Below are 23,738 nucleotides of genomic sequence, written 5' to 3' on the forward strand. Positions count from 1 at the left end.
TTCACATGGAAGTGTATCAGACTTCTAATTGAACTCATCTGATGTCAGGGAGCTTAATTACATTTACATGGAATATATCAATTTTAGAATTATTCCCTTGTGATATTTTCTGCTGTTTCCCTCATGAACAACTGAACACTGCAGAGTTATTTCTGCAGTTTTAAGTGTGGAAGGACATGAAAGCTTAGCCTTCCCCATTTTCATTGTTTTACTCCCACCTCCTTTATGATGCTTTTTTGATTCATAATTAAGCTGACTCTAACATTTGAATCAAATGTCTGTTGTAGAGAAATCATGATTATATTATTGTAAGAAAAGTGCCACATTATGTTTCCATTTCATTTTTACCGAAGCACTGCTCATTACTCAAGGGTCTGTGTCATGTTCATAAACTAATTTTTTCATGAGTTTCTCCTCTCCCTGCTCCCTGTTCTTTTTTCTGGCTGCACTGAAAACAGAACTAACAAACTTCTGGTAGTAGCACTTTACACCAGCTGAAGTTGGCACTTAGAAACAGTGAGATCATGGCTTGAATTGCAGTGCATTGGACACTGAACAGGTGTTTTTATGAAAGTACACCTAGGACATAGGCCTGGAAAACATACACAGACACCTTCCAGTCTTCTGTCTTACAATTTCAAAGGTTTTGAAATTGCACCAGAAAGTTCATCTACATAAGATTAAAAATAATCAAGCCATTTCTCTGGGATTAGGTGACTGATTGCACTCAATAAACTTTTAGTCTGATGAGTCTTTACACAGCACAATTCTGGAAGTAATTAAAAGTAAAAAAATTATGTCATTTTAGTGAAGGTGAAAAAAAAGAGCAATTAAGGTTTTCTAAATTTAAATAAAATGTATTGTGTTTTAACCATCTGATTTTAAATGAAAAACCCTTTTTCTTGCTTTGTGGAAATTCACAGATTAAAATTTAGCACTTCTGCAATAAGTATAACAGATTAAAATTGTGGGCCCTTAAATTAGCCGGAATGCTTGCTAGTGCCTTCAGTGAAAACAGAGGCAGAAATAGACCAAGGTATTTTCTAGGTGAATAATGATACAGCTTTCTTTAAATGTGTGCAATATTTCAACATTTTCAGTTTTAAAAAATGAATTGTCTTTTGTTTTATATTGTGGAGACTGAAGAATGCATCTCAAGTAGTATTTAAAAATGGTTTTCCTTTCTACATCTTAAGGAAGAAAAAAAATCATACTCAAAACATTTTCAATAGTGGCAAAAAATCTAGCACTAGAAAGTTGACTTGACTTTTTGGCTAGTTTCCATATAAAAAAAGTTTTCTTACATATAAGATACTTCATTTGGTTAAAGGATGAAACATATCTTAGTAGATACCATGTAAAACAGAGTAGGAGCTATGCTAGTCAGAACACATTTATCCATAGCTTTTCTAGTAAAAAGTGATCTTTGCTAGCTCAATGAACTATTTTACATGCTATAATCTATGCTAAGCTAGGTTTGTCTTGCAGAGCAGACAGTGACCTGAATTCCAAGGAAAATATTTAGAATTTCATACCAGAACTTGAACTCTAGATTCTTCTCAACAATCCTTTTGTGATTTCTTTTCAGCATAAACTGGTTTCTTCTTATTCCAAAATTTATCTTCTACTTCTTCCTTGTGTTTGTGAAACAAGAAGGAACATGCAAAGAAAAAAAAAAGACAATGAAAAAACACACCTCTGAACAGGAAGCCTTGCTAACTCAGAAGTGTCGCAGAGAAAAGCACAGGCATGAGACCCAAAAAACAAATGATGTATGCATACGCTTACAGAGACAGCAACTCCAGCCCCCACTCCCCTTTCCTCCCCTCAAATGAAAGTGTTTAGCACCTATTTGCTTACAGGAATACAACTCTGAAGAAGACTCTTAATAAGTCCACTAATGTCTGGTGCAAGTAATTGCAATGCAGTCCACTCCTACAGGGACATGCTAACTATGAAGGTACTGCAAAGATCTGATCTCCTGCCTTTCCTCTAGAGAAGGAATACAGCCTAAACATCTCCTCCTGCACCTATGCATGTTCTGAGCAAATAAAAGCACAAGTTGTAAAAGAGATTATTTTAAAAGGTTTTTTCCTGTGTTAGTACCACTCAAAAAAGTTGTGGAGTTCCTGGTCATGTTACACTGATTAATTTTGGTACATAGGACAAGAGCAGCAACTGCACAGTCAGCAGTTGGATTTCCATGCCCTGTTTAACTTAAATGGAATCACTGCTTTCCTTGCATTTGGTGTAGGTCCAGAGACTGAGGCCTGCAGAGCTGGTGACTTCCAAGGGTTCGTTGCTCATGGTACCATGATAAAATGAACAACAATGGAACATCAGTTTTTCTCGTCACTATTTAAAACCTGTGCAGCCCACAAAATACTTAGAAAAAAAGGTGGTCAGAAAGAAGTGATTGTAGTTTAGCAGTTCAATTATCTTGTGAGATGCAAAGTAACACTTTATGCAACACCACTGTCCGGTATCCGAATGAATGATCACAATCATTAATGCCAATGTTCTACCACTCTTACAGCAACACCGCACTGAGCTGTCAGATCTACTCTAACCTACAAAGAGCTTCTGCAAAAAAAACTTCTGAGGCTTCACTCAATGCAGGATGCTCAGCAATGTTTATGCTTTTCTTACAGTACAGGAATCAACACTTAAGTGTCAGTTGCAACTTTCGAGGAATGTGAGGGTTTATGGCTGTGAACAATATAAATTTCACCTACTCCAATAAGCACAATCAATAACATCACACCCACTGATGCATAAGAGAAGGCTCTGCATTGTCCAGGTTCAAGTATTGTGGGCTTCTTTCTATTGTCCTAAACTTACACTAGTTCTTCCCTAAACTCTGCCTTTCTTCATGCAAATTCCATTCAGTACTTATCCACAGGATCACTACCACAGCTTCCTAAAAACCACTTTCTTTAATGAAGTATCTTTGATGAATCATCTTTGTTTTAAAGACAAGAAAAGTTGCAAGATGGTTCTACTAGTAGCAAGATGTCTGTGTTGGAAGCTGTCTAGAAACCATATTCTAGTCAGGTTCTGCTCAGGGTAAAACCTAATGGTGTTACCATGGCACTGAGCCACAACTAATACACTCTGTCTTTATATTGCACTAAACATAAGCACATACCTTCTCAGTTTCTTCAAGCTTGGGCAGCAGGAGCTTACATTCGTTTAAAAATTACACAGATGCACCTCAATGCATAATTCCTTTGAGAAATAAAATAGCACCTTTGTACTTCCAAGCAGCACACCCAAGCATGTTATGGAAAAATATATCTGAACGACTAATGTCTCTCCTTGATCTCAATTTGTCCATTATATTCCTTTGTTTAAATACTCAACCTTTAGACAAATCCAATCTCATATATATATCCATGAGGCCAAACTCAACAGAATTCCATACCTAAATGGGCCCTGCTGAGATCATTATAACTTCAGTAAAAATTACAGACTTCAAAAGAATTGCAGAGAAAAAAATCTGCACCTTTGCACATATGTGAACTGCAGCATTGGTTCTAATATTATATTTACTACAAAAAAAATGGTATAAAAGACAGTTACACCCTTTTTTAGCATTGTACTCCCAGGTGATTGAGATCACACACAGTTGTACTCACTCATTCCTCCAGTATTTCACTAGTGCTCCCCAAATAGTAATAAAAGAATATTCTCCACAACCTATTCAACAAGACAACTCTGTAAGCCATAATTTACAGATACAGAAAAGGGAGACAGAGAAGTCTAAGTCCAAACTGTTTTAAGTACTCTTTATTTCCATACACCTGATGTTCAAAGGTTCAACTTATCAGGACACTCAGGACTGAGTAAATAGCTCTGTTTCACACAATTTTGATTGTACTGGTGATGTCGAAACAAGGGCAAATTTGTCTGCATGCGTCTCACATCTGTTAAAAATGAAAGGCCATCTGTGAACCCCTGACCTATATTACCTACCTGGCAAAAAATTGTAATTTAGTACCCAAGACAGGCAGATACTAGTCCTCCAAGGCAGTATTCACTTTCCTGAGCTGACTATCCTGTGTCTTCCTGCAACATTCCTCTTCCGCCCATTCTACATTTGCCTGCAGGTGATAAGGGGATGCTGGGGAGAAAGCCTTTTAAGAACAGAAGTGAGAAGCACTACAATGGATAAATTACAGTCACACCAACAAACTAAAATAAGAAATGTCCTAACATTTTGACCCTTCAGCTATATTAGAACAGTTTAATTTTTATACTTAATCATTCCTAAAATACAGGAATTCTCCTGCTGAGTTACTATGGCTCCATGCAGTCTAAGCTGCCAGCAGTTTGACTTCTGCACCTGTCAAACAGATTTCACCTTTGTGAATAAACAGAATCAATAGCAAGCCAGAAAGCACTGAAGTGAAGAGAGGTTCTTTGCTTGTTCTCTCTGCTGTTCAAGGAGGAACAAAGAACAGGAAAGTTCTACTCAAGGACTTGGCTGCAGATACTGTCTTTGGAAAATGCCATGGGCAAACTCCCACCAACCTCACCTAAGAACATTTATAAACATAGATTATTTTTTTCAAAGGTTTATACTAAGATCAAACACTTCTATTTTCACAAGAAGAGGGAAAAATACATTTATAATACAAGGGCAATAATGAAATAAAATTTGAGGTCCTGGCTTAATGAAAAGGTTACCAAAACCGTTTTTACACTCGGCAAAATGACGACTACTCCCTAATCTTGTTCTTGGAATTATTTAATAACTGACAAATTTATAAGCAATTTGAGGCAAGGTCTATGGTAACTTAACTAAAGTAAGCACAAGCAGTACTTGTGGTTACTTTGTCTACAGGCATATTCAGTACTGGCATAAAGTCAAGTGGATAAACTGAAGCTAGAGTTACAGCAGTTTCCATCAGCTACAGATAATGTTTCAAACTATTTGTATTTTTATGGATTCCTCCTTTGATTTATGAGAGTCGAGACACTTCCATTGAAAACATCCAGTAAAAATTACATGGTAAGTAGCTATCATCCCTTGTAAGAAATTTCAATCAGTATATTACCTGTTAGTGTTCTTTCATGTTACCCACCCACTCCAATAGATGAAAGCTATAAATCCAAAAGTCCAATGTTTGGCAGATGTTTGCAAATGTTCTTTATTTATCAGACACGCTTGAGAAATCTAGGTGTAAAACAGCTGGATGGGAGGAGTTGGGAGGGTTCTCCTCTACCAAGAAAGAAGTCAGATGCAGAGTTTGTATCTCCTAGTCCAGAACCACAGAACACCAAACTTGCTCCAGCAGCTCTTGTCCATGTGACCCAAACACACTGCCAGTGCAGCAGCCTAGCACGCATCCAAGAAAGGAAGACAAGAGATCACCCTCAGTAAATATTACAGAACTGTTTTCTTCATGTATGCTGTTCTATTTATGCTACTCTCTCAACGTTACACACATATTAGCAAAGACTTCCAGGGCCAGAATCAAACCCCCACTTCTTAGTCCTGGTCACCAAGTCAAATGTGGAAATGAGGGTTCACAGATCTTCTGGATATCAAAAATAATAGACTTAACTGGAGATACTGTCTTTAGTGAGTGGTGACACTCCAGCTAAGGCTTCAGTGTTCTGGGTGGGAATGATCCGTTTTCTTTCTGCCCAGGACAGAGCACTACCTCAGAATTTCTAACCGTACTAATATCCCCATTTTTATATAGGTGATAACCACACTTTTCATCCAATGAGCTATTTCATTACCATAACTGAAACAAACTTACAGCAACTGTTCCAAATTTGGCCTAAACCTATGGTTAGATGAATAGCAGAGCTGATCTAACTAACCAGCTGTACCAAAAAGAAGGGAAGCACCACTCTGGAGCTTGTTGATCCATCTCTAAGTCCATTTAATACTCTAGAGCAGCAGAAAACTTCTCCCTAGTTTCTTGGTGGTTTAGTTAAGTCTAATTTGGGGGTTTAATGACTGCCAGGGCTCAGAGAGCATAAGCCATAGCAGCAGCACTTCCCTTGTTCTGAGCAGTGGCTGTAGATGTCTTCTGGAACTGCAGCCCTGGTTCATTGCTTGCTGCTTTTGCTCAAAACCTAAAGAAGAGTTTGCATGCCCAACAGTTTGTGTGCTTTTCCCTACTGTACTAGTGGATGTACCTAAAGCTGCTACACCTGGAGAAGCCAGATGTTAAAGCAAAGCTCCTCTGCTACAAGTCTCACTGGTTTCACCCAGCTTCACAATAAATAAACTGAAAGAGCTTCTTTGCAATTAATGGCAATTTTGAATTGGAGATTAATCCCATGTAAATTTACATTTTAAGTTTTCTGCAATAAATACATAAGAGTTACACATCAATAGTAGATTTTAAACACTAGCCTGTGTAAGGCACCAACTGTCACTGAGTACATAATTACAAGTAAATCTATTTGCATTCTCTGATCACTATCCACACAAAAAAACCCCCACTTATACTTTTTAGTAAATATGTATTTGGGATGAAAGCATTAAAATTTACTTTATCTATGATATATGAAAGGAGTTAAGACAGAAAGCTGAAAAATATTGGTTTGATTAAGCAGCTCTTCAAAATCACTTTGTATGCAGGGAAATTCTACAGCCAGAATCAATCAAGAATACTTACTCAAAATATCATTTATATCATATAAAGGATCTTTTGTCTCTGCCACTAGTACTGATGATTCTTAAAAAAAGTAAACAACAATTTTATAAAACTATGAAAGAAAGAAACATCGTTAACTTCATTCAATACACATATTGGCTATTTAAGAGATGATCTTTCATCTGAAAGAAGAACTGTGTTTTCACTATGAAATTAATCAAGAGTCTGGTTTCTTACATATTCCATTCTTCTTCTTAAGGAAGGAAATAAATATAATTACATTTGCTTTAATCAGTGGTGACACTTCTCTAAGAATCATTCAAGACTTTTATCTCAAGATCTACTTTTTTTGTGGCAGAGAGAATTTCTCTCTCTGTCTGATCTGATTAGTGGTAACCAGCACTGAAATCTATCTAGAGAATACTTAAAATGTGGATTCCCTTACTTAGGGGTATTTTGTTTGTACACAAAGACTTTAATAGATGTAACACAATGCAAAAAGTCAGACTGAATTACAAGGGGTTCCCCAAGAGCTTGTATTTCAAAAACTAAGCTGCAACAACAGGTGAGCAAAACAAGTGTGTAGGGTGGAGTTTGAAAGATGGGAATAACAAACCGGATGTGAGCGATTTTACACAATTACAAACTGGGGCTCTCCCTGTTGCTATCAGATTGTACTCACAGCTTCAGCTGACAGACAGTAATTCTGTAACACTGCCATCAATATCATGCATGTAATGAGAATCACAGCCATGAATCAGGAAAATATCACTGCTCACCGTTTAGGTCTCACTGCTATTCTTGCTACATCTCCACTGGTATGCTGTGTGTGGGAAGGGTTCTTTCTGATAAGAATTGCTGCGGAACATAAAGTGGTTTTCCTCCTTGGGGAAGAACCTACGCTGAAGCTGAGCAAAGGAGCCAGGAAAGGCATCCCCTGTTTGCAGGGTGGATACCTGTTCTCCAGCACTCTGCTCCATCTCCACATGTGCCTCTCTAAAACAATGAGCACCGACTCAAGTGCCGGTGAAGACTCGGTGTGGGAAGGCAAATCTTGAACCACTACAGACTGCAGCAACTTGAAGTTCTCTGTGATGCACCAGTCACTGACACAACAGCATCTCAAGGAAGTGAAGATCCTCCTAATAACTGTTATTCTCATCTTTGACCTCTTCTGAGAAAATAAGTTTATTTGTCTTTTCCTGGTTAGATCTTTCATGAAAATAGGAACATTATGGCAAATCAGCAGGCTACTTTCTTAATTCCTTTCAAATCTCAAAACATACATAAACCAATGGCAAACAAAATTAGTCTATTACAGGAAAAAAATGACCAATGCACAGCAGTAAATCAAGAGTTTGGTTAGCTGTTAGGAAAGGTTAGGAAAGCTACTGACATATGCATGAATTTTACTATTAATAATTGAATAAATGGTTTCAGTTTTAGGGAAGCAGTCAAAATTACTTGTTTCACAAGTAAGAACTAATAGTGACAGCTATTGAGACCATAGTGCTCAAGTAACACTTTCATTCCAGAAGTGGCCCACACTTGACAGTGAGCAATTTCTGGTTTAGAAGCAGGAATCCTGATAAGGACAGCAACACTTCTATTTCCCATGGACACACATTGAGACAGACACTGACTTGTCACAGCCTGATGGAGCTGGCTGCCAGTGCTACACCTGCTCTGCTCATTACAGGCTTCAGGCTTTGAGACTGTCAAGCTGTTACTTTTCATGGCACTACATCTATTGGAAAAGTTTAAAGATAAAACCAGAATAATCAGGAAAATATGCTTCATTGTAAGAAATGCACTACCCACCATCACTCAAAGGCATTACCCACCATCACTCAAAAGAGATAGCTACAACACTGATACAGAATCAACTTTGTTTTCTTTATCTTTCAAATATTTAGTCTAAAAATAGAAATAAAACTTTTTCCCAGACAACTGCAACAAATGTTTTTTAACTGAGGATTTGTTAAACAACCCCAAGCTAAGGTGTACTTGGTGCAAAATTTTCAATAGTTGAAGAAAGGATTCCCCTTTTCAACACCAGCAGTATGTCCTTCTACAGAAAATGATCAAAACTTTGCCTGGGACTATTGTACTTGTTTAAAAAGGGTCTTTACAGCCAAAACTGCAAAAAGGAACTAATCATTTGGGTTGTTGTTTTTTGTTTTTTTTTTTTTTTCTCACTGGGATGTTCTAATTCAGATAGCAGGAAGAACATATAAAGATGCTGTTGGCACCACTCTTTCAAAAGGTCATGATAAGAACAATTCCTATGTATCGCCAACTTGGCAAAAATCAAGATACAAAGTTCAGACACTTCACTTTTATCTGCACTGCCCTGCACTTTTCCCTTCTGTGCATCCCACAGTAACTTATCAGTCCTAAAAATGGAGCTGCACAGGAGCAACTTTAAACCAATGCATTTTATCTCACTTTATTTTGCATATTCTGCAGGCTTACAAGTGAAACCTAGAGTTTTTCATTTCTACTTTAAATTCTAGAGTGTCCATAGAGCAAGGAAAACCAGCTGAGCAGAGTGTTAAGTCCACTTTCAGTATTATCTCCTTTACTGCTTTCAGCTGAGGTCTGGGCACATAGAATGCCACACACATTGTATGTTTTTATCTTCTTTTTAAGGAAAATGGAATAAATAAAGATGAATGCTATTTGATCATTGAATGAAATGCACAACTAAAGCAGTATTTTTCCTGTTTGTTAACTTGACCACCCAGCATACCTAAGAGATTCGCTATTACAGCACTTTCACTGTCATGTGCAGTCTTAACTTGGTTAACACTTTGGAATTTCTGACAGGGAGATGTTAAAATCCACACAATGAACGCTGAAGTAATACAATTTTCCCACACTTTACTGCTCTAATCCTCTAATTAATACTATGAGGTGCCAGTGCATAGTTCCAGACAAACAAAAATGATAACATGTCCTTTTGCCCCAGCAGTGACAAACACCAAAGCAATCCTTTCTGTTCCCACGTGGAGGATGGCAGGAGGTACAAAACACAGGCAGTGTGATAAGGGACACCTGACGCCACAGGAAACAGAATCGTTCACTAGCAGGACATACAAAGACTTTCACACAGTTATACTGTAAATCCAGGTGGTTGGATGTGTGAAGCACTACCTCCCCACCAGAAACAGTGACTTTGCTTCTTCACAGTGGCAGGTATGCTGAGTAAAAAAGAAAAATTAATCTTGTAAAATTCATAGTTCTGCCTCTGTACAGGAAGAGAAGAATGTGTCCCAAAGCTAGAGGATGAAAAATCCACTTCGGAAGCAAGCTGCAGTTGAAAGGACAACTATATATAGGATCCAGACTCTATCCCATTTTAAACACCAACAGGCAAGAGGACCAGGAACAGAAGTCTATCTAGGTACAATTCCAACATGTTTATTAAATCAACTGGCTTAGCTTTTAAAAATACATATTTATGTGGTTTTTCACTTCAACAGAGACTATTTTTGCTTAAAAAAAACCTAAGGAAAACAAAACCCAGATTAAAAGCATCTGGTATCTGTCTCTGGCTTCAGGGTATAGACATAGTGTGATGCTACTTTTAGGTATTATTGTTTAAATTTTATTTTAAATTAATATACTTTGAATAACACAGTAACTTACTTCTTACCATTTACACCCCCCTTTTAACCATTGGCTAAAATGATGGATAACAAGTTGCTAACAGAAAAAGGTTACCATTTAACCACTGAGCCAGAAAAACTGCACTTGAATGGTGCAAAACTTTCACAGTTCACAAACCAGCCGCAGGAAACTGCTGGGTTTCTGAGCATTGTCTGTACTTCTGACATCCCATCGAGCGTCAGAAACTGACACCAACCTTTCACTATCTACGGTACCAACCATGCTCCCTCAGTTGTGTATGCGAGATGATTCACTTGCTTTTATTTCAGGGAACCGATGATTCATTCAATCGTCTCCAGATCATATTAATCTACTAAATATGCACATAAAGAAAGCAAAAATCAAGTTCTTAAACTTTTTTTATACTCGCATGTTTATTTTTTTTCTTTGAGAGAGAATAGAGGCAATTAAACATGGGAGACGAAGCAGGACAGGTTACGTTTCTGCTCAAAGGCAAGGTTTGGGGAACACACCCAACCCACGTGTAAAGCGAGCAGCCGTATTCCAGCGGCGGACTGCGAGCGGAGGGGAGCTCCCGTCCCCTTCGGGCTGGGGCTGCTCGCTCTGCTCCGGTACCTGGAGCGGGCAAGGCGCGGCGGACCGGTGCGTTCCCCCCTCCGCCACACCGACGGCTTGTGCCTCTCCTCCTCCGGTGACATCTTACATAATAAGCCCAGCTAATCACGCCGGAAGCGAGCCAAACCGCCACGGAGCATCAGCGGGGATAGCTACCCGCGAGAGGAGATGCTCGGACCGGCACCCGCTCCTCGCTCACCGCCCGCCCCGGCGCCTTGCTAGAAAAATCCTCGCCGGGGCGGCAGCGGCTCCCGCAGCAGGCGCCAGACGCGGAGCCCTCGCTCGTCCCCCGCCGCACCGCGCGCCGTCTCCCCAGGAAGCCGCCAGCACCGCGAACGGCATCAGCCTCTGCCGAGCGCTCCCAGCCCCGCCGCCCTGCCCGGCCGCCGCCGGCTCCCTCCTCAGCGCCGAATTGGAGGAGAAAGTTACTCGGCGGCGGCCCGGCGTCCGCCGCCGCCGCAGTTCAAGAGCAATGTCACGTTCAACAACTTGTTATGACACATGATCCCCCCCGCACGCATCCGCACCTCGCCGCCGCCTGCCCGGCGGCCCCGGGCGGGCCCCTTACCTTCCCCTGTAGAGGCCACGGGCACCCGCGGGCGTGTGCGGGAGTGGGTGCGTGTGGCAGCGCGGGCGGCGCCGGCTGGGCGGGCGGGCGGGCGGGGGAGGGGAGGGCGGCGGAGCGGCGGGAACGCGCCTCGCCGGACTTGTCAGCGGGCGGGGGCGGCTGCGGGGCGGCGCGGGGAGCGGCGCGGAGGGGAGCGCGGGGGGCGGAGGAGTTCCCGGTGCTTGTTTACGCATTGCCGCCCGCTCGGTGCAGGCGCTGCACTCTCTGATTGGACACAAACTGGGGCACAGCCCGGCTCGGGCGCTGCCGCCCCGGGGGCCCCCGGCGCCGCTCGCCCGCCGGTGGAGCCCCCGCAGGGCTGCGGGGCTCGGGGCCGCCGGTGCCCCGCGGGCTCCGCCGGCTCCCGCCGCCCGCCCGCCCTCGGACGCTGCCCGGCCGCCGCCCCCGCGCATGCCCGGCGCGCCGGCGGGCCCGGGACGCGCATGCGTCCTGCGCGTGCCCGCTGAGGCGGAGGGGCCGGCGCGGAGCCGCTGCCCGGCCGGTGCCGGCGGGAGCGCGGCCGGGGCGCTTCGAGTTGTCCTCGGCGGGGCGGGGGCGGGACCGGCGGAGCCGCCCCCGCAGGCGCTGGTTATGTAACCGGGGGCTGTCTCTGGCGACCCCGCGCCACCGCCCCTGTCAGCGGTAGCGCCTCGGGAGGAGGGGCTGCCGCTCGGTGCTCTCGTGGCTGCGTTTCCCGAGCGGGGAGCTGGATGTGCTCCCTCCGCCCCAGGGACGGGCCCCCGCCGAGTAGCGGCAGCGGCCGCTGTCCTTTTCCGCCTCTTCCCCGGACAGGTGCGGCCCCATCCCGGGGCCGGGGACAAGCAAGAGCACATCTACAGTCAGACCCTTCTCCTTCGCCCGCTCTTAGCGCATCCCATCCCGAAAACTTCAAAGTTTGGGCAGTACGCGGTGTCCGCGCGTCGGTGCGGAGCGAAGAGCCGCAGGCAGCGAGAGCTGCTGTGTGTGGGCAGCGCTGCTCAGAAACACCGCGCTCTTCCCTCGGTGTAGGCAAAAGGCCACCCAGCAATGGGTATTTTCTCCGTGATTTATTTCTGCTGGGGTGGGCACGAGTCATATCCTTGGTAAATTCCATTGAAATAAACAGTTTTAAACCAAGGAAATAATCAGAACACAACACAATTGTACGACATTACTCATATACTCCTTATCTATAAATAAGCACTCCTTAATGCTCCTTTTACTCCCATCCTACAGTCGGCAAATGACAATAAATGTAATAGGAAAATATAAGCCATGAGAGCTCTTTGCAATAGGAATCCCCACTATGCATCTCAGTACACACCACGGGAACTTCCCTGACTCATTTTCAGATGAGTAAGCTTCTCAATCAAGTTTTCCTGGCATTTGATGGTAAAGTTTTCAACTTCTTCATCCTGAGAACAGAATCAATAGTCCCTGTAACCTGTTCTGTGTTGCCTCTTGCACAAAGTTTGGGATAAGGCCCCTGGCTAGAACCATTTCCTTGCAAGCACTAGAGTGGTCAGCCAGCAGTCAGGGTTGCTGCTACTAACTTAGCACTAAACCTGCAAGTTAGAGCTAAACCTGCAAGTTAGCAGCTTTCCTGACTTCAACTTTCATTCTTAGATGAAAAGTAGGAGCGCAGTTTTGAAAGACTAATTTTTAATATATCCATGATGCTTTCCAAGCAGTATTGCATTAAAAAAAATTAAAATCTAGAGAAGAGTTCTCTTGTGCCTGATTATTTAGAACTTCTCCCTTTTAGTCGCGTCCTGGGACAAATTACCAGGAGATCTGAATTAAAGATGCTTTAACATCATCTGAATCAGGTCACGTTACCGCATTCATTTAGACAGTAGTGAACCCTGTCAGTAAGTATATATTCTGAGACTTTCCTGATCAGACTAGTGTCGATCTTGACTGTCATGTCAGCTGTTGATTATAATGGTATTTTTGATAATAAGCCAGATTGGTTTTATCAGAGCAATGCATTTAACTCCATAGAGTTTATAGTCAATGGGTGTCACACAATGTAGAGTATTTTTAGAGATTAAAAAATCTTCACTGAAAAGAAACTAGACTGCCTATACTTCAGACAATCATATCAAGCTCACTGAAAACTGAGACCTGGGTCCTATCATTAAAAGTTTTGGGGACTTTTTTAGGGTTTTGTTTTGGGTGGTTCAATTATAAATTTTTATTTGTAAAACAAACAAACAACAACAACAACAAAAAAAAAAAAACACAGAAAAAGAAGAGAAATTCTGAATCATGAAAGAACAGTTTCAGAGAGAGACAGTAGTTCTTTATCTGAAAAGAAAGGTCAGAAAGAGAACAAATTCCTTCCTGCACATCAAAGTACTTGAGCACTCATTGATTTTACTGGAACAACTGATGCCAACACTAAAGTCACAGAAAAAAACATACCAGAAGATAAAATTATTCAAAGAATTATTACCAGATGGAAATGCAGCTACCAGTGATGGTCTAGACATGGCAGGACAGAGCTCAGAGCAGATTAACTTTGTTTACTAAGAGAGCAAGAAGGCACATAAAGCCCCCAACGCAAAACATACTTCAGTACTGACAGTACTCTCACCAAATGCTCTGAGTCTACCTAAATTATAGGTACAGATTTCCCTTTTCAAGGGTTTCTTCACAGCCAAGAGGGCCATCTATTTAAATATAAGTACATAAATATGTAACTGTTACTTTAGATGAAAGTTTATCATCAACTTCTCACTTGTTTTCTTGACACCAAATAGCAACAGACTAATAATTGAAGCACAAGAGTTGGCACTACTCATTTTGTGTGTAGCAAAACCTGAACTATAGATTCTATTTTTATTTTATATCTTACACAATACTGAATTTTTAGTGTAAACAGATTTTGCAGTTTCATGGTAGATTTTGCATACAGGAGAAAATGGTTTGCCTGGTTCAAGACTCAGTTCTCTAATTATCTTTCTTTCACTTCCTCTGCTGATTTTATTTCTAGTAGAGTGAGAAGCCTTAAACTGCTCCCTGGGGCTTCCTCCTTGATCCCAAGCTTTGTAAAATGTGCATGTTCCCTTAAGGTGATGGCTTTTATAAGCTGTCAGTTAATTGTGATTAGAGCAACAGCCACATCTGGAATTCCTCTTCTGCTAATGCATCTTTGGAGAACTGGCATGAAAATTGTACCCAAGTGTAAAATATGTGGTTGAGAAATATTTTCTAAAACTAAAAATAAGCAAAATTATATTTAATTGGTTTTCAGCAGTTGCCACATGTAGGTTGTGGGTTAACTTTCAATTCATTAGTAGGTTTTGCCTGTCAAATAAGCTCACAAAATTTCCAGTGAAGGGCAAGCCACAACCTTTTGGTATATCAGGGATCTTTAGGATCCCTGGCTCTTGATTTCTGACCTAATAAGTCTCAGTGGGTGCCCTCCCTACCTTCTCAGAAATATTGCCATTTTTCCTTTTCCAAAGATTACATAGAAATTGAAAATTATGGCTTTAAAATGTCTAGCATTAATTATGCAGCTTTCTTATTACTTCTTGCCAGTGAGTGATAAATTCCTCTCTCCCTTTCATCCAGAATTTGACTACTTTAGCAGAGTACTAGGGCACTCTAAAACTACTTCCATTTGAAAAGAGGGTATCGAAAAATCACTCTTAACTCCCTATTTAGAATCATGATGCTACTTTAAACACTATTTTACACTATGATTTTTCATTCTGTTTGTGTTACTAATTAACTTGGTCTCCAAGCAAGGTTATCAATTGTTTACTGGTCAGCAAAAGGCACTCTTGGGTTTTACTGAGCACAGCTTAGTATTGCTATAATTACAGAGTATCTCATACCAACAATGAGACTAAATTCTGAATTCTGCTTTTTGGTAGGTATTTTCAACTTGAGCATTGTTTTATTTCTGTTCTGTAAATACTGAAACACCCTGACATATGAATTACGAAGCAGAAGAGAGTGCTCTCTTGCCTTTGGACTGGACTGGGAGTTTTCTTTCAGTTGCAGAGGGGAAGAGCTGTAAAACACCTGCTCAGCCTGGCTTCAGCTCCAGCAGGAGTAAGAATTGTCAAATATCTACTGTCAGCTGCAATAGTTTTACAAAGCTATTCCAGTAAATTTACCAATTTACAAATTTGGTATAGAGCCTACCACAAGAAAATTTAAGAGTTTACTTTCTCCTCATGACAGGGGCTGTTGAGCTCCTTGGGTAAACAGCACATTTAATCCTTTATTGGTGCATTATAAATATGCACGTAAAAGAAAAATAACTTCTGTGTTGGAGCACAGCTACAGCAACATCACGGTTAGACCCTCAGCAGGGAATTCTCTACTCCTGCAAAGGCATCAGGAGTCTCCACAGATCTGCTCCCATGCTTTAAGGTAGGTCATACCTCATCTCCACTTGTGCTATTCCAGAAAATTTCTCTACTTCCTTCCATTTCACTACTTTTTAACTCAACCACGCTCTATATTGCAGTATTATTGTGAAGCATTTTGGTTATATCAGAGAAAGGTGTTTCCCAGTTTGATTTTCATCCTTTTATGGAATATGAACTAAGGTATAATTACACTACATAAGAAACCATTACAAGATATCATTTCACAGGCAGGCTAAAATATCTGTCAATGACTATGGGGAGTTTTCCTCCAAAATGGAGAAGGGCACAGAGAGGTGGTCTCATAGCAATGAGCTCTATTTCACATTGGGGAGTTCTGCTCATAGAGAATTGCAAGTCCATTTTAACAGACTAACCATTAGCACCATTTGAGAGGGATGGCAGGACAAGGCTGATACCTGGGCTCAGTAATCACAGCAGCTCTTTCTGAGAAAGTCTCCCTCCTGCCAGTGAGGAAACAATCCCTTACCAAGGAATTGAGAGCATAATTACTGAATGGTGTCTTTTCACAGCCCAGAGAACACACTAGACAATCCCTTTTACACTGCCAAATGGAATGAATGCAGGAAAGCAGGATGGAATAGCAAAGTCTCCAGGGAGACTTTTGCTCTTTGTTTATAGATGAGGACATGACTAGTCTTCTGCACTGCCCCTGCCTGTGGTGTGCAAAACAGCTCACTAGGCAATTGAGAGAAGTAGCTGCTCATGAGGAGGAGGTGAATCTAGATATCTAAATTTAGATTCTATGTATACTCTGCCATGTAAGCATTTTTAGATCATCCTAAAGGAAAATATTTCCTGAATTGAATCTATTTCCTTTTGTTAATGTTGATTTGAGCCACTGTTGAAGTGAAAGAAAGTAGAATGACACCTCTTATTTTAAAGATCCCTAGAAATCAGGGGTTTTACAGGTTTCTAGTGTTTCAACTAAAACACCTGCAGTAGTTCTTGCTGGCAGCTTGAACAAATAGAATAAATTATAACCCAGTCGAGTTCTTGTATTACACCAATTTCTAAATTAGAATTCAGAGTCCTTTAGGTGACAAGGGTTTCATCTGGTACTTTGTCATAGTCCTTGCTGGGCCACCTGAACACCTTTGTACTTAAAGGTGTTTTAAAGTTTTTTTCTAGGTTTTTATTTGCTTGTCAACTAGAACGTACAAGATTTTCAGAAGATGGAAAGGAAAAAAGTTCCTCTTACATAGTATTTCTTTTCAGTCTAGTCTCTGGTTGTTGAAAACAAAATTTTTAAGGAGTTTATACATTTGGGGCAACGTGGCTGAGGTCTGGATGTAGATAATAGAGCTATGGATACTGGATATTTTTCTTTACAATGGGATGCAACAGTACACAGAGAAGAGGGAAGAGAAAGATTTGTGTGGCAAATCCATTCCACAGTTCAGAGATCTTCCTTGAATTTCTTTAAAAAGAAGCAGACAAGACACAATAGAGCACTGATGGATTGAAGTGTTCCTATGTAAGAGGGAGCTTTTCTAGTCTTCAAAGATCAGCCTGTCCACTACCAAATACTTAGGATGACACAGCATACATGTATTTACAAAAATTCTATTTTTAGCACATCATAAAATGCACAGTATAAATTCAGGGTTTTTTCCTGCCCCATAGCATTAACATGTTTTATACATTTTTTATCCCCTCTGCCTGTACTTGATGGTACCATCCCTGAGAACACAGTAATCCTCCTTATAAACTTCCTTGCAGACAGCAGTGATCTAGCAGTTTTTAATGCTGGATTATTTGTAAAACTACTGTAAAAGCACACGTGAGCAATCTGAATGGCTATTGAGACCTTAAATTATCATCAGGCAATACATATACATAGATATTTATTTTGAAATTGAGCCAGTGAATGATTTACTTATCAGGTGTTTGTGTAGTAGTATATTTTCTTGGCAAACATAGAAAAGATTTTGAACCAAGGGATAAGAACAGAGAATTTGACAGACTGTTCTTTATACTTCTAATCAGAACAGTTACCAAGATATTTTTTTTTTATCCAATGCATGAAAATTCTCTAACAATGTGAGAATTTTTTAATAAAACATCAAAAGTCTATAGCTGCAAATCCATGCAGAAGAAATATAGTGCTTTTATAATTTGATTTTTCGTAGTGCTAATTTTATGCATGGGTATGCCAATACTGCCTGCGACCCCTTCCTGTGTCTGTCCATGTGCCAGCCGTGCTCCCACTGATTCTGGTCACAAGGCCTGATTATTCCTTTCTGGCTCCTCCCTCTCTTCAGATTGCCCATTTGTTAATGAGCAAATCACTGAAAATCCCCTCTCTCCTCAATTTTTATGGTGTCCAAATCTTAGAGGAAAACACACTGACTCTGGATTTTATCTTAGGTATGTGCAGCCATGACTAAGGCCAGGGAGAATAACAGATGATAACACAATGATCCTGCATGATGTTCCAATTCTCCAGGCAGTAGAACTCTAGTGGGACAAACCCTTGTGCTGAACACAAAAAAGGATGAAACAGAAAGCAGAAATCCATTTGCTTATGTCCCAGAAGGGCTGGTAGTAAACAAAGACCAAAACACAAACAATTCACCTTCTAGGGTACAAATGGAAGCTTGTGACACATGGCTTTGTACCAAGTGTGTGGACAGATATGTGTATTTGGAGGTCCTAATACAGCCCTAAAACTACCCCATGTGGAAGATGTGTTTTACCCAAATCTGCACACATGAGGATTTGCTTTGAAGCATCTACCACCCCTGATCCTGATTAAAAATACCCAGCACCCACAGATAGAACAGGCAGGTTTAATGCCTCACTGTAAATTACACTGTACTCTTCCAGGAGCTCCAAGTATCTCTCTTAAAATCCAGCTGGGACTTGTCAGTAAGCTGAGCATCATTAGGGAAGGGAAGCCACAAGATGGACAAACTGTAGGACTATGGATCATCCTTCCTTCCAAAACCCAGCTGAACTCCCGTTAGATCTGGACTTCAGAAACTTAATACTAATTAGTTTCCTATAACACTGGTTAAAAGTCCAAACTATGTTTTCGGTAAGATGATTGTAAACATAGTGGTGGATGTAGTTGAAAGTCAAGGTTGTGAGAAAGAGCTTTAAGCAACCAAATTTACAGACATCCTTAGTGACAAATAAGTAGAAGCAGGTGGACATCTAAGCTTAACATTTAATCTGTTTTCACACAGCTAAAGCTGTAAATAGGAAAAATCTACACGATGAATTGGTGATACTAAAAAAAATTTACGCCCCCAAATTTTATGTAATGAAACTTTCAATATCTCATCTAAATTCCTGCCAAATTCAGGATCCATATGCACTGCTATAGAGTTAATTTGAATTTTGAATTTAAGGTGTTACTTCTTTACTGGCATATAGCATATTTGATAAAGACTGATTTATAGTTGAAGAGATGAAATGAGGAAGAACAGCAGAACATAAGGAAACAGACTGGAAAAATAAAAGCCACAGAAAGAGGTTTCACTCAGGTGTCTGTGTAAGCTGCTCTGCCCCCCAGAGGGTTAACTGCAGGGACCATGGCAGTGTCAGGCTTTTGCACCCCCATTGGGGTTTTCATTCACACAATCTGCAGGGGAAGTAAAGAGGCAATGCCACTTTTCCCCATCTCATTGCCCACAGGATCAGGCGACTGAAATATGCCAATGATGTTAATGGCTTACCAGGCTGGATGGCTGAAACCACTGCAATTTTGTTCTTCCTCCCTCAGTGTTCAGCTTATATTTTCTCAGCTACAACCTGCTCAGCCCCACATATCCTCAGCTACTGATAGAAGTCACTAATTTTAAATGTACTAAGTAAATGCATTAGAGACTTGTATAGGCCAACCAAAGGGGAAGACAAGATTCCACAATTGCTTAGATATAGATATTATAGTGGAAGAGCAAATAAAAACATGGATGCACAACCAGCTGGTGAATCACACAAATATGGATGGATTTTGTCTACCTGGGATGATGTCCTCATTTACAATCTCATATCACTGTTGTGATGCTGTGATTCAAGGATGCATTTAGGAAAGGCAAGAAGGAAGGGCACCAGTGGCACCAGTCAAGTATAAATCATAATTCACAAAAGGCATTCCTTCTTTAAAACACTATGTTACATCTAGGTATTTTCTTAAAATCAAAGAGAAGTTAGTAAATACCCTTGAAACTTATTTTAAAAGTCCTCACACATTAGGTCTAAGATAAGTGTCTGGTTCCTGATGGAATTTATTTCCTACTTGGAATGAAATAATTTTAATAATCCTGTTCCACCACACAAAATAAGCTGGTCAGACCTAGTTTAGTAACTGACGCACAATAAAAGCTTTATCAACTCCATCTATGCAAATGCAAAAATAAAAACAATAAAACCCCCCATCTTTTTAAAAATAAATGTCAAAACATGGATCTTTCAGTGTTTCTATTAAATAGTGAACTATTTTCACTTTCACATAGTTTTACAAATATTTTAGGACACGCTTTGACAGATAGAGCTGATTATATTTAATTTTGCTGTGACTGCAGGACTTTGAACTTTGGGTCTTAAAAGACCAGATATAACTAGCTGGGCATTCTAAATGAAAATCCTGTGTGATGCAGGTAAATTTTAGCTTCTGTTGGAGATTAATTCTTTCAGTTGTCAAGTACCAGGCTCAAAAATGAGTCACAGTATTTGTGAGACAGTGAAACAAATAGTGAAATATTATCTGTCTAAATGACAGCACACCCTGGCAGTGATAATCTTCAGTGTTTCAATGTCCCTTAAGCCTCAGAAACCTGAGTAAGGCTGGCCCAAGACCCCTGTTACTTATTTCATTTGGAACAAGAGTTCCTAAACCATCAGATGGAGTCTCTCTTCTCTCAGCATGGACGAGCCCCTCGGTGATACACAGATCCCTCCAGTGTGGCCCCAGCCCCACCACAAGAGGGGCTGGGAGAACCTGGGAGACTTTCAATGCAAAATACACCTTCTCCTTTATAAAAAACAAGTGCTGACTTCTGTTTATCATCACTTGGACTCAGGAGGTTGGCTGGACAGCAAAGCCACTGAAGAGGGCCAAGTGGAGCTGGGGTGTCCCTGTGCATTATCAGATGTGCCTCACTCACTGAGCTGGAGGAAGAAGCACGCTGGTGGGACAGGAGCCACTTACACTGGCATTAGCTGTGCTAAACCTGCCTGATAGAAAACTTCTGTCTTCAGAATAGATTCTAGACATATTTCATCAGCCCAAGTTTAATCCTGCTGACAGCATGCCTACTTTAATGCCATCTTTCTTTTCAGAAAATTTCACCCATCTTTTCCCAACAGCTTTTACTACAGGGTTCCTAAGGGTGTGAAGGGTGAGGAATTGTTAGCAAGAGGTCACATTCCTTTACCCAATAGATTTTATGCAAGCCCTAGATTAAAGGTTAAATTATTAAAGTTAAATTACTCAGCTTCAGGATTAGGTAATGCAGTTCACGTGTTCATAATGCTTAGCCAGACTTGAGGCCAGTAGTAACTCCTAGTAGTTGTTACAGATTATTTGTCTGCTGAGAACATCTATCCACTGCCAAATATTTTCCAGTTGTGAGGCACCAAATAAGGACATTTTTTTTCATTTAGCTGTAAAATGCCATATAGCTAACAGCTTAGAGATGTTTTTCGAGGGTTGGTGGTTTGGGGTTTTTTTTGCGTTGTGTTTTTCAGGGCTTTTTTTCAGTTGTGGGTTTTTTTCCCTTTTTTGTTTTAATGGCTTATATAATAGCTCCAGCAATTTTGGTAAACTGCAGCATCTTCCTTCTCTCACAATCTCTGAATAGGAATCACTGCTGGTAGCCCACACCTCTCCTTTTCCACCCCTGCAGCAGCTTCCGATTTGTTCATCTTTGCTCTCTGCGGGGAAGGTACCTCAGCTGCCTTGCATTCATTCTTCATTCAGCAGAATGTGGAACAAATGTTCAGTGACAGCCTGTTGCACACCAGTTTAATAGTGCATAAAACAGAGAGGCTACTGCGAGCAGCTTTTGGAAATTCAGCATTTTGTATTTAAAGCTATTTGGCTTTGTACTAATGTGATGGTTCACTCTGCAGCTAGATTTCCAGAGATGTGTGGCTTTACGTAAAGTAGTACTGATGTATTTTTAAGACACTTTTGGATTTTGAGTAGAATCCTTTGTAAACTACTATGAACATATGTTCCAGATATTTTGAGAGGAGGGGTCAATAATGGAAATATCCCACTAACCTCAGCGGAGCACTTCATGTTCCGTGTTCTCCAAGAAATCAGTAAGAAATTTTTGAAGATACCAAAAGCATCACAGCAAATTCAATCAATAATGATATGTTTCTCTGTTGAATATGTTTCTACCTAATTGAAAAGTCTTAAGTGCTGTTTAAGCACTTCCTTACCAGACCATACATCTTCTGACCACTAGTGAAGCTGTTTTGCTTAAGGGGGGAGAGGAATTTGTATGAGAGAGGAAAACAGCAACCAATTTTCCAAACTTGAAATATGGACTTGGAGATAGGTTGTCCCAAATCTCTTTTTTTCTTCCCAGCCTCTCCTTCTGCTCTTGGTTAATTTTCCCCTTTAGAACTCTAAGCAGCCCAATTTTTTTCAGAATTCTCTCTCCCCAACACAGGTCATGCCTCACTGTCAATTCCTTTCTCCTTACATCTCTATCCCTCTGCCATACCTTGGAGGGGTTACACACCTTCCCTTTGCAGCACCTGCTACCTGTGGCTGCATGGAGGAAATCTCCCCATCTCTTCCTGTGTGACTGGCAAGCCTCAGTGAGGGATGAAGAGGAGCAGAAGCACCTTTCCTGTGAGGATCCCTGGCATCCCTGTGCCTGGGTTCCTGCCCTGGCTGCTGTAATCCCTCTTTAGCCATGTGTTCTGCCTACTACATAAAAGACTCCATTTTTTCCAAGGGCTGAAGATGGCAGTGCAAACCTGTTCGTATCCTTTTCTCTTAGAAGGCTGTACTAATTTTGTCTATCACAGGATAACTGCTTTCCCAGCAAACTCTGCTGAAGGCAAAACAATGGAGACTCCTTTCACTGCTTAAAGAGCACCTCTGGGGTTGCAGGAGAATTTACTGGATCTTTCCAGCTGTTCTCCTTCCTGTTGCAGAGGCTTCCCATTGCCAGACAGCTCTTCTGAGCCAAGCCAGGAGATATTATTGCAAAAGAACAGAAGGGAAGTAGCTGCTGAAGCCAAGAGCATCCTTTTACACATAATACTAAGTTTTATAAAAGCATTTGGTGGTCAAGCATTTTTCCCTGCCTGCATTCAATCCCTATGAATGTTTTTAAGCATCTTTGCTCTTAGCAGAGCCTTCCTTTTCAAGCTGTACATTGAACATTAGAAATGACATTTGAAGAAGTACTTGTGTGTGTGGTTAGTATCTAAGACTAATCTTCTAAGAATAAGCCAATCAAATGCAAATCTATTTCCCAACACCATATAATATGTCATCTTAATATAGATATCTTTCCAGGCAGTATAGTTTCCCTAACAGCAAAAAATAGAAAGCTGTCCTCATGGAGGGGTTGGAAATAGTACAACACTGATGAAATAATTCTATTGCAACATAGTCAAGGAGCTTCCAGATTGTCACTTGCCACAAATCCTGATTGTTTGCAGCTGGTAACAAAGCTAACAGTGCACCTCTGAAAAGCATGCCACTTCAGTGGTTTGCCTCCATTCACCCCTGGCACACCAGCAGTATCGTCAGAGGGATGCAAGCTGTACCACCACCAGTCCTTTGTGAAAATGAAGTAACTACACAGAACAAAAAGCAGTCTCAGCTCACCTGTCATCCCTGCCTGGGTTTTAGTGAGGAAAGAAAAAGGTAACAGATCTTTAAAGAGTTACCACCTG

At 40.9% G+C, this 23,738-nt stretch overlaps 1 protein-coding gene across 4 annotated transcripts in view; it reads right to left on the bottom strand.

Annotated features, from left to right (window-relative positions):
- Nucleotides 1-23,738, bottom strand: part of PCGF5 (polycomb group ring finger 5) — a 100,067-nt gene that overhangs the window by 54,245 nt on the left and 22,084 nt on the right. For 2 of the 4 annotated variants that reach the window (XM_059477446.1, XM_059477442.1), the window contains exon 2: nucleotides 1,536-1,630. The gene's annotated coding sequence lies outside the window, so the exon portion shown is untranslated. Of the gene's footprint in view, nucleotides 1-1,535; nucleotides 1,631-11,436; nucleotides 11,515-23,738 lie in introns of those variants that run through there. The other 2 variants (XM_059477443.1, XM_059477445.1) reach the window with 2 other exon arrangements.

This window comes from Ammospiza nelsoni, chromosome 8 (genome assembly GCF_027579445.1).
Source record: "Ammospiza nelsoni isolate bAmmNel1 chromosome 8, bAmmNel1.pri, whole genome shotgun sequence".
In the NCBI taxonomy this organism is placed as follows: domain Eukaryota; kingdom Metazoa; phylum Chordata; class Aves; order Passeriformes; family Passerellidae; genus Ammospiza; species Ammospiza nelsoni.